Genomic DNA, 13,186 nt, shown 5'->3' on the forward strand with positions numbered 1-13,186 from the left:
TACCTGCACGTACACGTCTAGATTTGTGTTTATTTTACTAAATATAATTGCCAATAAGTTAATTTAACACTTACTAACGCAGTGCCTTTTCCAGCTTGTTGAAATTCTCCAATGGAATTTTGCATTCCTCTTCTTTCAGTACAAATCCCGTCGCTTCCAGGTCACCAACCCCATTCTGGTTTAGTCTAATTGGCAGCGGTGATCAAAGCAAAGTTAATCCAGCTGTTGATTTTATAGGGGGCGGAGCTATGATAATGGAATTCTCACTGTTTCGGCGAGGGCCACGTAGAGGGTCCCAGGAAATGTTGGCGTAGCACAAGTAATGCCTTGAGTTACCTATGCCACAGTTTCTGTGCCAAAGTAATGGCATATGCCGAAGATATGCCATTACTACGGCGCAAATTTCCAGCAAATCCCGACCCAATGATTTCCATTTATATAGTGTGTTTAGTGCAGTAAAACAGCCCAATGCGCTTCACAGGGAAATAACAGCAAAGAAAGTAACTTGCATTTACACAGCATCTTTCACAGGATGTCTCGAAGTGCATTGCAACCAATGAATTACTTTTGAAATGTGATCAGTGTTGTTCTGTAGGTAAATACATCAGCCAATTGCACACAGTAACACCCACTCAGCAAATGAGAAGAATAACCGGTTAACCAGGTTTTTTTGGTGTTGTTGGTTGAGGGATGAATGTTGGTCAGGACAGCCTCCTGCTCTTCTTTGAACAGTGTCGTGGGATCTTTAATATCCATCTGAAGAGGCAGGGCTTCGTATTAACATCTGATCCAAAAAAAAGCATACAAGCTGGACAGTACTAGAAGAGTTAGAAGAGGTGACTGAAAACTTAGTTGAAAATACAGATTGAAAGGAGGCTTTTAAAGGCAGAGAGGGAAGTTGCAATCGAGGAATTTAGGGAAGGAGTTCCAGAGTGTGAGTCTGAGATGGCTGAAAGCACCATAGCAATGGTGGAGAGAAGGGGATGCACAGGAGGTCAAAACCAGGGGACCAAGGGACATAGGCCACTAGGTGCTGTTGGGTTATGGTCTGTATTAGTAAAGCAATATAAATTTTCCTGATGTTCATATCACTTCAGATAAAAAAATTAATGTAAGAATTCAGTGTGGATTACAGATTGGTTGTAGTGAAGATATAGTCAACCTTTTCCCCCTCTCTTCCCCCCCCCCCTCACTTCACCCCTCACACATGCACAGCGCTGCCTGCTCTCAACTGTCATGAAGTCATGCCCCAAACTGTTTTATGGAGATGACGTACTGACAAGTGGTGTAATAGCAGACGGAATCCAGAACCAAAGGCGCCACACAGATGAAGCAAGCTCTTTAACCTTCATCAATTTAAAATTCTCAAATGATGCTTATTACTTGGCCAATTTGTAAGTATTGTTCATAAAATGCAATGTTGAATCTTTAATCTTGCTTTTAGCAGCAATGTTAATGAACAGACTTTTAAAAAAATTATTTAGATGTGCCAAGTGCATTTTAATGCTTTAGTTGAATCATTGCTGCAAAATACAGTCAGTACCTATTGGTGCTCTAAGGCAAAATAGTCGGTCTACAACATGAAGTAAATGAAACAACTGCTCAATATTAAGAAAACAGTGTAAATTTCCAGTCTATAGCACTGAGTAAAATGAATGTACAAAAGTGTGGCAGAACAAATTACACTTAGCATCTATGGCAGTTCCAAGGTGGAGATTGCAAATAAATGTAGCCAACTATGTCTATCGATATAGATAGATGCAACTTGCATTTATATAATGCATTTAATGTGGTAAAACATCCCAAGGCGCTCACACACATATATATATATGAGCTATTTCATACTTCTTACAAGGCTTCTTAAAATGCACAGCTTCTACTTTAAAACTGTGGGTAGTACAATCCATTAGAGTAGAAAGAGGTAATCTCTGTAGTCTTGTATAATTGCCTGTTTTCATTCCCTAATAGATTGTTATTTTGTTCTATATGCAAATTTCTTTTTACCGAGATTTATACATTTTTTCCTGATTTACGTGAGCTAAAACTGAACTGTAATATTTCAGTTCTCACGTGTGTGTCATTGGGCTGATGTGTGAAGTACTGACTGTATGAACTAATCTAATCTCTGTTTTGCAAACAGGGAATTGTAAAAGAGGCAAGCATAATTCTACCTTTTAAATGTGTATATTAAGTATGAAACAAATAACAATTTAATGTTTCTTTTCACCATGAAGTAAGAACATACTAAATAAAGTATTGTGTGTAAATGTGTTATTTCGGTATTTCTATCTATAAGCCTTGCATAGAATAACTACCTCAGGGACACGTTAAGTACTATTAGCTCTTTAGTGTATTTTTTCCTCCAATTTTCTCCCCTGCCCTCCCCTCTCATGAAAAATGTGACTTTTATGCTTCAACAAGACTGGCTGTCCTTCGGTCAAGTGGCTATTGTTCATGTGTAAGCCTAGATAGCAATTTGGGCCAGCTATTCCACCACAGGAGCATCACAGCGGAGACCGAACCTGACCTTGCCTGAAATCCGTACACTTGCACTTCCAGCGATGGTGGCTAGATAGTGATCAACAGCAAGACTCAGTGGAATTTAAGTGATGAGAGTGTGCATTTAATGCTTAGTGGTAATTTTTCCAAAACAATAGCTATGACCCAGTTTAACTTTTAATGATAGATAAAGTACATTCCAGCATTTTCTTTTCAGTTTCTGCTAATTATTATTCACCCCTTTCTCGCATAAAGCGCAATGGCACATTCATTAGAACCATGTAATTATCTCTGTGTGTGGGTAGCACAGTATTTGCCTCAAGCTTTTGAGAAACAATCCTGAGCTAGACACCTCCTTGACATCAGTTGATCATTGCTATGGAGCCAATTCCAACCCAGCACTCAACTAAACAGAAGCCCAAGCACTCAGGAATCCCAGGGGTTGCCGCATTAAAAATCCCTGGTGCGTGTTCAACAGAGCCCTGCCATTGTCTTGTTAGTCCCAAGGGAATTTCCACTCACTATAACACAGAACAGAGCACCACAGTTTGCCACTTCCCCGTGACACATAACCCACCCACTGTAAACAAAAATGCAAAGGGGGTGGATGAAATTGGTCAGCCAGCTGCAGTTAAAGCAACAACTTTTTTCAGTATGAGTTCAGCAAAGCCAGGCAAACATTGCCAGCTGTAACATCTAATCAGCAGATTGTGTAGAATATGGGCATTTTCTTAGCAGACCATCAAAAGTGACATATTTATGAATGTATATGTATGTCTATATATACATACATAATTGTGTGTGTTTTATATATATGCATCAATGTATATACATGTCTTCAGATATACATGATTGTGTATGCATATCATATATATCAACCTATATGTAAGTCTATATATACATGGTTGTGTGTATATTTCATAGATATATCTATATAATATAGTCAAGTTTGTACATGTGGAATAAACGTACAGTAACTGTACAGTAACGATGTTCCCAAATAATATGATGACAGTACAGCCAAATACAGTGGAAAGAAAAGCTGCTACTACAATAACATGGAGGTTACAAAATAACTGCATCGACTGGAGAACTTAAACTGGAACAAAATATATCGCTATGGGGGATTCTTTTTACACCTTACAATTGCAACAAGAAAACTGAACCCAGGACAGCAACACAAACCACATGCATCATGACTCACTGTCCAGAACAAAAGAATACTGATTGCTAAGTAGGCACAAATATATTAATGGTTGAGTAGATTGGCACAATATCGGGTGGCCAGATACTTTACCCTCAGTGAAAGCTGGCATTTGGTGGCCCCAGCCTGAAATTGGGCAGCCTGAAGTGGTTGGGGCAGGCCTGTAAAAAAGGCAAAGGGGTCCCCCAGTGCCCTGTTGATCAGGTGGAAAACCCAAAATTGCAGCACCAGTGCCAGCTGAGGCACTGGACCTTTCATTGAGAAGGTTTCTCTCAGTGCCTCCTACCACTGGGCAGCAGAAATAATCTGCTCTGTCACCAGCATTTCCACTGGATCTGCAACATTCCTTCTGGCTGCAAGTGGGCTAATAGAGGCACGCAAAGCCATTTCACCACAGCCTATGTGTACTCTCTGCCAGTATCATAGCAGGTTGCAGCCAGAATGTCAACGTAGTGTTTGGTGATTTTGTACCAGCTGTGCACGCGGGAGGTTTGTGCATTGAAATTCCATTGGTGACGAGTCCATTTTACGATATAAAAAGAGCAGTGAGCAACTGGGTCATCGCATAGAATTACATAGAATTTACAGCACAGAAACAGGCCATTCGGCCCAACTGGTCTATGCTGGTGTTTATGCTCCACATGAGCCTTCTCCCACCTTACTTCATCTCACCCTATCAGCATATCCATCTATTCCTTTCTTGCTCGTGTACTTATCCAGCTTCCCCTTATAATATTATACGGTTATAATGTTGGAATTGTGTTCACTTGATGCACTTCTGTGATAAGAATAGGGTATTAAACCACACGGGATGTGCAAAGTGAGAAGAGCAAGTTTTCCAAGTTCTTGCCCATTGCCAACACATTTCAGAAAATCGTGGGCAAAACGCTGGGGATTTTCCAATCCGCACTGGCAGTGGGTGAAGTACCTCATTACAGGTGGGTGGTTTGGAAGATCTACCCAATGAGTAACAGGGGTCCTCTTAGCCTATAGCCCCACCCAGGTCATACCTACCTACCTAACCCCATTTTCATCAGAGGTCTGAACACAATTACATAAAAACAAAAAGCAGCCCATTAAGTCACAGGTTATCACTCGGTGCAACCAGACCGAGGTTCATTCACACCCTGCTGTGAGTAATCTCAACAGTACATTTCATTAAACTTGTACCAGTCGCCTTCACTCGGAGCAAAACAACATGGTTTATATAAATACTTTTTTCTTGTGGGCAGGGAGATCTTACATTCCATTTATATTGCAGCACCGCCTCTATAATATTAATGAGATGCCATACACTTCGATAGAGGTAGGGAGCACAACTCTGGGAGATGGTTTCATTCTGTGCCGGCAGAAGCAAAGCACCTCCACCAATAAATAGCTTCCACCACCAGCCATTTTACGCTGGCCACAGCCAGCTGAGCTCTCAGGACCCAATCACCACATCGCTGGCTTTTGGGGCCATCTCTAGCATCCCGGAAAGATCTGAACCCAGAATTGTACAGTGGTGGTTGTAACTTTAAAGCAACCATGTGTCCACATGTACTGTCATTCTGACTGAATCTGCCGGACAATACGAATGGGTCACATTGCACAATGGGAACTAGTTCATAGTGCAGAACCAATTGCACTGGAAGCTACTACTTCAAACTGGAATGGGAGCCAATCCAGAGCCACCCAGCTCCAGAAAGCGCTGTACTCAACTAGTGTATCTCCTCATGAGCAGTTTACCTAAATGAACATTAACCATTACTGAAACAAAAGCAGAATACTGCGGATGCTGGAAATCTGAAATAAAAACAGAAAACGCTGGAAATACTTGGCAGGTCGAGCAGCATCTGTGAAAAGAGAAACAGAGCTAACATTTCAGGTCGTGGTCATCGACCGGCAATGCTAACTCTGTTCCCTTTCCACAGATGCTGCCCGACCCGCTGAGTATTTCCAGTATTTGCTGTTTTTGTTAGCCATTACTGCTTTAGTGGAAGCATATCACTCACGGCTACAGTAGTGTAGAGGTTGCGTTGCTGGACTAACAATCCAGAGGCCTGGACTAATAATGCAGGGAATTTGAGAATTTGAATTCAGTTTTAAAAATCGGAAAATAAAAATGAAGCTGTCAGATTGTCGATAAAACCCCAACTGGTTCACTAATGTCCTTTAGGGAAAGAAACCTGCCGTCCTTACCCGGTCTGGTCTAAACGTGACTCCAGTCCCACACCAACTTGGTTAACTCTTCACTGCCTTCTGCAAGCATCAAAACTCTACCAGCAGTTCAAGGAGACGGCCGACCACCACCTTCTCAGGGCAACTAGGGACGGGCAAAGCTGCCAAAAATTGCCAACAATGTCCACATCCCGAGAAAGAATAAAAAATCCATCAGGAAATAACATACCACTGGTGCAACCATCTGAAAATGCGTCCTTATGTATTCATGCAAGAGAAAGTCTTGTTTTTTAATGGAATTTGGCACCATCAAGTGGCAAAGATTAGACAGTACAAGATATTCTGCTGTTAAACTTCGACCTGGCAAAAAAATGGCACAGTTTGAAATGAGACAATTTCACCTGGTTTATTTTTATCAAGTCAACAATGGAAAGATCCACAAATGAGGAAAGAGCAGAGACTCAGTCCCAGAAACAAAACCAAATAATTTAAAAGAATCTGAGAAATTTTTAAAAACAGTAAAGTCACACAAAATCACAAAAAGAAACATCATAGACAAAATAATTAAACAATCCCCATTAATGGCATACAATAAATATATGCTGAGAAACTAATGAAACTAATCCTGGGGCTAATTAAAAATAAAGTCTCAAAAAGAAAAGCAATGAGCAATCCCAGTAAATCCACAAGAAGGAAAAATTGAAAACAATCAACTAAAGTAGGAACTGCATCTAATCATCTTATCTGAGAAATGTCTCAAGGTGCTTCATAACAAATTACTTTTGGAATGCAGGCACTGTTGTTATGTAGGCAGCATTGTGCACAGCAAGATCCCACAAACAGGAATGAAATCAATGGCCAGTTAAACTGTTCTTGGTTTAGGGGGAATATTGGTCAGCACACCAGGGGAACGGCCTGCCCTTCTTCAGGTAGCGCCACGAGACTGTTTATTTTGATCTGAGTAGGCAAACATCTCATCTGAAGGATAGTACTTCTGACAACCCAGCATTCCTGCATTATTGCACAGAAGTGTCAATTTAGATTATGTGCTTGACTCCTAGAGTGGGATTTAAATCCGCAATCTGCTGATTCACAGGTGAGAAAAGAAAGAGACTGTGCGTTTTTATAGCGCCTGAAGTACTTTTGAAGTATAATGTAGGAAATGTAGCAGACAATTTGCACTCAGCAAGATCCCACAAACAGCAATGAAATAAATGACCAGATAATCTGTTTTAGTGATGTTGGTTGAGGGATAAATGTTGATCAGGATACCAGGATAACTCCCCCTGCTCTTCTTCAATTAGTACCATGGGATATTTTATGTCCACCTGAGAGGGCAGACGGGGCTTTGGTTTAACGCCGCATCTAAAATGTAAAGTCCCACGCCAGAGACTTGAGCACATAATCCAGGCTAACACTTCAATGCAGTACTGAAGGAGTGCAGCACTGTCCCAGGTGCCGACTTTTGGATGGGACATGAAACCGTTTGTCGTCTCAGGTAGACATAAAAGATCCCATGGCACTATTTTAAAGAAGAGCAGTGTCCGATCTGGTGGCTCCGGCCCCAGCTGCTGCATTGTTTACCGCGTTGCCAGACAATGCAGTCAGCGAGCAGCCGATTGGCTGCGCGGAAACCAGGCCAGCAAGTAAAATCGAAACCGATGCGTTTGTCAGTGGCCAATCACAGACGGGACCTATCCACCCAATCACAGACCAGGTATCTCCACCCAATCAGAGACCAGGCACCTCCACCCAATCACAAATGAGGGGCCCATATATAGAGGCAGCCAAACCTAATGAGACCTGCAAGATGTACAATGTTCTTTCTGATGTCCTGGCCAGTAGTGCTGTTTGTGTCAACGAACATCACTAAAAAAGATTATCTGGTCATTAACCCTCTCAGTGCTGTTTGTGGGATCTTCCGGTGCACAAATTGGCTATCATGTTTCCTACATTACAACAGTGACTACACTCAAAAGTACTTCATTGGTTGTAAACATGAAAGTTGTTATATAAATGCAAGTTTTTCCTTTTTTATTGTTGAAGATCACACATGAAGAATAATCATTTAGGCCAAGTACTGGAAAGAAGGCAGCCAGCAACTGCTCAAATTTACGTCAACAAATGTGAACACCTTCAGGAGACGAGGTGACCACTGTTCCCTTTAAGCTGCGCACAGCACGGCCGCTCAGCAGTCTGTTGTGGGCCACACACTTAAACATTCCGTCCGCACACCAAACCAATGCTCTCGACCCTTCTCCCACACTGACCAGGCCCCAGGCCCCTCTCCCACACTGACCAGGCCCCAGGCCCCTCTCCCACACTGACCAGGCCCCAGACCCCTCTCCCACACTGTCCAGTCCCCAGGCCCCTCTCCCACACTGACCAGGCCCCAGGCCCCTCTCTCACACTGACCAGGCCCCAGGCCCCTCTCTCACACTGACCAGGCCCCAGGCCCCTCTCTCACACTGACCAGGCCCCAGGCCCCTCTCCCACACTGACCAGGCCCCAGGCCCCTCTCCCACACTGACCAGGCCCCAGGCCCCTCTCCCATACTGACCAGGCCCCAGGCCCCTCTCTCACACTGACCAGGCCCCAGGCCCCTCTCTCACACTGACCAGGCCCCAGACCCCTCTCCCACACTGACCAGTCCCCAGGCCCCTCTCTCACACTGACCAGGCCCCAGCCCCCTCTCCCATACTGACCAGTCCCCAGGCCCCTCTCTCACACTGACCAGGCCCCAGCCCCCTCTCCCATACTGACCAGGCCCCAGGCCCCTCTCTCACACTGACCAGGCCCCAGGCCCCTCTCCCACACTGACCAGTCCCCAGGCCCCTCTCTCACACTGACCAGGCCCCAGGCCCCTCTCCCACACTGACCAGGCCCCAGGCCCCTCTCTCACACTGACCAGGCCCCAGGCCCCTCTCCCACACTGACCAGGCCCCAGGCCCCTCTCTCACACTGACCAGGCCCCAGGCCCCTCTCCCACACTGACCAGTCCCCAGGCCCCTCTCTCACACTGACCAGGCCCCAGGCCCCTCTCCCATACTGACCAGGCCCCAGGCCCCTCTCCCACACTGACCAGGCCCCAGGCCCCTCTCCCATACTGACCAGGCCCCAGGCCCCTCTCCCACACTGACCAGTCCCCAGACCCCTCTCCCACACTGACCAGTCTCCAGGCCCCTCTCCCACACTGACCAGTCCCCAGGCCCCTCTCTCACACTGACCAGGCCCCAGGCCCCTCTCTCACACTGACCAGTCCCCAGCCCCCTCTCCCACACTGACCAGTCCCCAGGCCCCTCTCCCACACTGACCAGTCCCCAGGCCCCTCTCTCACACTGACCAGGCCCCTCTCTCACACTGACCAGGCCCCTCTCTCACACTGACCAGGCCCCAGGCCCCTCTCCCACACTGTCCAGTCCCCAGGCCCCTCTCCCATACTGACCAGTCCCCAGGCCCCGCTCCCACACTGACCAGTCCCCAGACCCCTCTCCCACACTGACCAGTCCCCAGGCCCCTCTCCCATACTGACCAGGCCCCAGGCCCCTCTCCCACACTGACCAGGCCCCAGGCCCCTCTCCCATACTGACCAGGCCCCAGGCCCCTCTCCCACACTGTCCAGTCCCCAGGCCCCTCTCCCATACTGACCAGGCCCCAGGCCCCTCTCTCACACTGACCAGTCCCCAGGCCCCTCTCCCATACTGACCAGGCCCCAGGCCCCTCTCCCACACTGTCCAGTCCCCAGGCCCCTCTCCCATACTGACCAGGCCCCAGGCCCCTCTCCCACACTGACCAGGCTCCAGGCCCCTCTCCCACACTGACCAGGCCCCAGGCCCCTCTCCCACACTGACCAGTCCTCAGGCCCCTCTCCCATACTGACCAGGCCCCAGGCCCCTCTCCACACTGTCCAGTCCCCAGGCCCCTCTCCACACTGACCAGTCCCCGGACCCCAGGCCCTTCTCCAGCTCTACCACTGCGGTCTCCAGGGCTCCAGCCCCAGGTGGGCTCCTCTGCCTCTGGTGCTGGGGACTGTCCGGAGGTCCGAGTGTCCAATCTGGTGGCTCCGGCCCCAGCTGCTGCATTGTTTACCGTGTTGCTAGAAAATGCAGTCAGTGAGCAGCTGATTGGCTGCGCGGAAACCAGGCCAGCAAGTAAAATCGAAATCGATGCGTGGCCAATCACAGACCGGACCTATCCACCCAATCACAGACCAGACATCTCCACCCAATCAGAGACCAGGCATCTCCACCCAATCAGAGACCAGGCATCTCCACCCAATCACAGACCAGACATCTCCACCCAATCAGAGACCAGGCATCTCCACCCAATCAGAGACCAGACACCTCCACCCAATCACAGATGAGGGGCCTATATATAGAGGCAGCCAAAACTACTGAGACCTGCAAGATGTACAATTGGAATGCAATAATATTTTAAACCCTGCTGAGGATTCAATGGAGGGGAGGGGGGGGAGAGCTTTAATTAAACTGCTCCCTATTCCCAAATTCATACTGACTGACTTGACACTGACTCAATTTAAAAATTCTGATTGCACATAATTTATTTCATTTTGAATCAGTCATTAAGCAGATTCAACAAAAAGCTGATTAGAATCATCCCCATCAGATAATTTTTAATAAAATATAATGAGACTGGTCTGCTCAATCCTAGTGCAAGTTAAGAAACCCATTTCATAAATTATATAAATTTATCAGCCAATATAACATTAAATTGTTACAGTTACCCATTACTTTGTACATTTGTTCTGTTTGTTATTTACCCTAAAAAGATGTTCTATTCAAAGTTGCGATTTTTTTTACGGTGGCACACAGCCTTTGTTATCGGTGCACAAACCCAAATTCATTCCGCACGTGGCCGAAAAAAGTTAGAGGGAATCTTGGAGGTGAGAATTGTTTTCTATCAACTGTTATACGCTCTTCTGTTTGCTAAATTGGGTGGTTTTTTTTGCAAAAATAGCACATTTTCACAGATTCCCAAAAGTTGCCTTTGCGCAATATGCCGAATAATCACTTTTTGTTACTTCTACATATTGTACTACCAAACTAGAAGTTAAAAGTAAGAATACATATTTTCCACTTCAGAAAACTTTACTATGAATTAAAAAAAACAGAAATCCCAAACACTTACTGTGACGTTCTGACAAGTAAATATAAATTGCAGAAAACAGAAGTTGACTATTGAATCACAAGATGGATAGACACCAATCGACAGCAGTGGTACTGTCTCTGAGCCCATTTATTCACTTCTCGTGCTCTTTCTCCAACACACCTTCTTTGGCCGTGTGCCACTTTCTTCTTGCTAGCTTTCTGTGCTTTCTTGCTTGTACTGACACCTTCCCTCTGTGTGGTTGTTTCTATTTTCTCCCTATAACCCCTCATGATTTCAGTTCCTTGTTCTCATCCCCTTCTGTATCGGATTTTGGTCGTGCCTCCTTGATATTATCCTGCTGGTGGAGGGAAAGGCATTGGGCAGTGCAGAAAACTGCCATTGGACTACAGAGAATGGATTTAACAGCAACAATTCTGAGAAGCCAACTTACAGAAGCCCGGGGAATCCGGATTAAATAATAACAACAACTTGCATTTATATCACGCCTTTAAAGTAGTAAAACCTCTCAAGGTACTTCACAGGAGCGATTTATCAAACAAAACGTGACACCGCGCCACATGAAGAGATATTAGGACAGGTGAAAGAGGTAGGTTTTAAGGAGCATCTTCGGGGAGGAGAGAGAGGTAGAAAGGCGGGGAGGTTTAGGGAGGGAATTCCAGAGCTTAGGACCTAGGCAGCTAAAGGCACGGCCATCAATGGTGGAGCAAAGAAAATCGGGAATGCGCAAGAGGCCAGAATTGAAAAAGCACAGTGTTCTCAGAGGGTTATAGGGCTGGAGGAGGTTACAGAGATAGGGAGGGGCGAGGCCATGGAGGGATTTGAAAACAAGGATGAGAATTTTAAAATCGAGGCTTTGCCGGACTGGGAGCCAATGTAGGTCCGCGAGTGCAGGGGTGAAGGGTGAACGGGAATTGGTGCGAGTTAGGATAAGGGCAGCAGAGTTTTGGAGGAGCTCAAGTTCACAGACGGTGCAAGATGGGAGGCCGGCAAGGAGGGCATTGGAATAGTCCAGTCTAGATTTAACTAAGGCACAGATGAGGGTTTCAGCAGCAGATGAGCTGAGGCAGGGGCGGAGACGGGCGATGGAGGAAGAGGTGGAAGTAAGCGATCTTGGTGATGGAGAGGATATGGGGTAGGAAGCTCAGATATGACACCAAGGTTGTGAACAGTCTGGTTCAGCCTCAGCCAGAGGCCAGGGAGAGGGATGGAGTCAGTGGCTATATAAAGCAGCTGATTGTTCTCGTCTCTTCACTCTGCAGATTGCTGATGCAGATTGTTTCTGCTGAAACTCTTGTATACATCCATCAAGTGTCCACACAGTCTGGTGTAGCTGATTAAACTGGAGACCAAGGGGCAGATTTTCAGCTTGCTGGCGTTGCAGACCAGCCGCCCTTTATAGAAACCGTCCGTTATACATTTCCATTGACAGCTTCTATAACGAGCGGCTGATCTGCAACGGTGATTTTAGGCCTGGACAGTAAGTTGAACATCTACTCCACTGTGCCCCTCTTATAATAGCCCTTACAGTCCAGAAGATATATAAGGGGATGTAATACTGACGGGTGTACCAGATTGTACTCTCCAATAGAGGGAGACCTACACCACCTTATCCAGGCAAGTGGCGAGTATTCCATCACACTCCTTACTTGTGCCTTGTAAATGGTGGAAAGGCTTCAGGGAGTCAAGAGGTGAGTCACTCACCGCAGAATACCCAGCCTCTGACTTGCTCTTGTAGCCACAGTATTTATATGGTTGGTCCAGTTTAGTTTCTGGTGACCCCCAGGATGTTGATGGTGGGGGATTCGGCGATGGTAATGCCGTTGAATGTCAAGGAGAGGTGGTTAGACTCTCTCTTGTTGGAGATGGTCATTGCCTGGCACTTATCTGGCACGAATGTTACTTGCCACTTATCAGCCCAAGCCTGGATGTTGTCCAGGTCTTGCTGCATTCGGGCACGGACTGCTTCATTAACTGAGGGGTTGCGAATGGAACTGAACACTGTGCAATCATCAGCGAACATCCCCATTTCTGACCTTATGATGGAGGGAAGGTTATCGATGAAGCAGCTAGTTGGGCCTAGGACACTGCCCTGAGGAACTCCTGTAGTGATGTCCTGAGGTTGAGATGATTGGTCTCCAACAACCACTACCATCTTCCTTTGTGCTAGGTATGTCTCCAGCCACTGGAGAGTTT

The sequence above is a fragment of the Heptranchias perlo genome, chromosome 9 (genome assembly GCF_035084215.1).
Source record: "Heptranchias perlo isolate sHepPer1 chromosome 9, sHepPer1.hap1, whole genome shotgun sequence".
NCBI lineage: Eukaryota > Metazoa > Chordata > Chondrichthyes > Hexanchiformes > Hexanchidae > Heptranchias > Heptranchias perlo.